The sequence below is a fragment of the Cnephaeus nilssonii genome (assembly GCF_951640355.1).
Source record: "Cnephaeus nilssonii genome assembly, chromosome: 14".
NCBI classification, from domain to species: domain Eukaryota; kingdom Metazoa; phylum Chordata; class Mammalia; order Chiroptera; family Vespertilionidae; genus Cnephaeus; species Cnephaeus nilssonii.
The window spans coordinates 40,381,715-40,384,728 of record NC_137085.1 but is presented as its reverse complement, the minus strand read 5'-3'; positions in this window follow the sequence as shown (position 1 = coordinate 40,384,728).

Below are 3,014 nucleotides of genomic sequence, written 5' to 3'. Positions count from 1 at the left end.
ATCTCCTGGGCTGTAATAACCAAAATCTCAAATTGCCAAATGTCTTCTGAGGGGGTGGAAAGGATTGTGCTACCTTTTCTCTCTCACACACACACACATACTCACAACAAGAATTTCAGAACTAAGGCCATAAAACATCTGATGTGTACATATGTCACTTCCACAACTCACATGGTAAACAAAGAGCCACCAAAGAAGAATATATGATATTACTAATATTTAAATGGGCCCTTTCAGATGGGTTTTGCATGGTAGTACAGATGGGACCACTTTAACTCCTTGAACTGCCTCTGTTCACTATGGGGAAAAACTGGCCATGTCTTCTTTGGCACTTTATCCTACCATAGTGGTCTCACTAGTTAAAAGGAATATTTATTTTTGAGTGATAATACAAATTAAACACTAAACTTCTTATTTTTGTTAGCTTTTTTTAAACACTTTTGAAATGGATATTCCAGTGAACTAATCAAATGTTTAGGGAATGTTTACCTTAGAAGAACCATCTGAGAAAGGATAATATGAAAGGAGGAGACAAGACTGGACCCAAGCTTGAAGATGCATTCTCCCATTTACTAGCGGTGAGCCCGAGCCACACATTTACTGTTCTGAGTCTTAGTCTTCCCCATTGTAAAAATAAGAAAATCATGCAATCTTCACAAATTACAGTGCAGCTTTGGAAAGCTCTCCAAAAAAAGCTCCTAGAATTTTATATAATGCAATAAATATTATCATTCTCTTGTTTAAATGATAGTAAGCATGTTTTACAATTTTCTGTAGTTTATAACATAATTCTATGAAACTTACTTCATTTGACCTCCAAACAACTCATGTTATGTATTAATATTCTCATTTTACAACAAAACTCAAAGAAGCTCACAAACTTGCCCAAAGTCACATGGCTAATATGACACAGAAAAAATAAATAAAAATCTGTTATCTTCTGGCTCCAGTATCCAGTGATTCTCCCACATGAATCATCCCTAATTTTATTATCTCCCTGGCCATGGGCCTTCCCTAGAACTCAATTTTTTTCTGTATAAGAATATAAAAATTAGATGTAATAAAATATGTTTTCCAACTCTAAAGAGTCCATTTTCTCTACTTGATATAATTCTAATGCACACAAATGGTGGGATTACCATGAATAATAACTACTCACATTTTGTTGGGGACCAATTATATTACAAGTACAATGCCAGGTGACTGCACATTTATTCAATGACTTTGATCTAAAAATCTCTTAATAAATAAAATAGCACACATTTAAACACTTTTTTTAAAAAAATGTAAGAGTGTTCATATATTTCTGAAAAAAAAATTAGAATTAACTTGATCCCAATTTAAAATTATAGTTTTGAATTGTACACCAGATAAACCCTTTCCATGAAAATGTGATGGTTACTCGAGAGTTAAAATCTTCTCTCACTTTTGCAATAGTGACAATTTGAGTATTTCTGGTTTAATATGTGACTATCCCAAGGGACGTAAGGTGCCATTAGTGAATGCAGAGCTATTGCTGAGGAAATGCTAGATAAAATTAATGTCTTTGGAGTTACTAACCCCCCAAACAGCCGCATTCCCTGGGCATGTGAGTATGGAGAGGCTGTGCATATGAACCTAAAACCCTGGAGACCACAGCATTGTGCTGTGTAGAAGATCATGATTTAGTAACATCTGGTCTTTTTGTTCAGCTGAGAAAGGTAGTGAAGATGAAGGGAAATGCAGTTATTTTAGCCATGCTGAAATTAATTTGAGAAAGATGACACAGCAGTCATGATTGTTACCTCGAAGAACTCTATCCCCAACAGGCTTCCCATTTCTGAACTTAGACTATAAATGAAGCCAAGCTACTTTTTCCTGAAAGGTCTACACAGGAAAGAGAAGGGATACAAAAAACAAGCTGTTATGGGAATCTCTGGGTCTTCTTCCAAGGCTCTGAAGAAAAGGGGTAAACTCCAGCTCCAACAGAAAAGCTGCGAAGATTCTCTAAAGCCCTAATGAACCACAACCCTCCTTTCCTATGGATGTGGCGGGGGAGGGGAGGAATGGAACAAGGGGGCCCTAATGGGGCAGGGGTTCATTTTCTACTTCTTTCCCCTTAAGGGGAATTCTCAGACTGAAATTGAAAGAATCAAGACTGAGATCACATGATCATGTCTCAGAATCAGCCTCCACTGCCCAACCTTTATCTTCTCTCTCTTCCTCTTAGTTGGGGATCCTGATACCCCACTTAGGAAGGCATAACCCTGCCCAGTTCCTAAGCAACCTTGAATAGCTAGCATCCTCAAGCTTCATTATTTGACAGTAAGAAAGAATGAGGGACTCTTAGAAAATTAAATCATGCTCTCCAGATGTTGAGTCTAGTGCCTTAGTGATATCTCCCATAGGGAATACCAGCCATGCTTCACAGCCAATCTTTCTGCTAATCGAAGTCAGATACTGTATACCAAGTACATCTCATCATCTAAGGAAAGCTTTTTTCCATTCAAACTTCTTCGCACCCATTTACTTCTTCTCACATGTGTCAATTACATTGTTTAGCTTTCCAACCCTATTTTACGCTGGCTAAATTCTGAGTACCCTTTAAAGCTTTTGTCCATTTTCCATTCCTAGATTGGATTATTCCTCCTTTCTCCTACTTATTGGTCAGGGCTCCTATAGCTGAATGTCTATTAGTAAATAATGATCATCAACATTCATCAAGTATATGCTACATACCATATACATTGCATGATGCTCTATATTTTCTTTTCTCCTTAAAATAATTGATATGGGCAAGTATTATTCCCATTTGGCAGATGAGCAAATTAGAGCTGAGAAACATTAATTATGTCACCATTATTATAAACCCTTTACCTCCACCTTTAATAGATACATTCTCTCTAAAGCCCCAGAGTATTAAATTTAAGACAATGACCAAAAAAGCTCATAGGACCATTGGGTTGGAGTGATGCTATCCAACCATGTAGGGGTATCAATATGACATCTAACATGCAAGTTAGAGAAGAAAACAT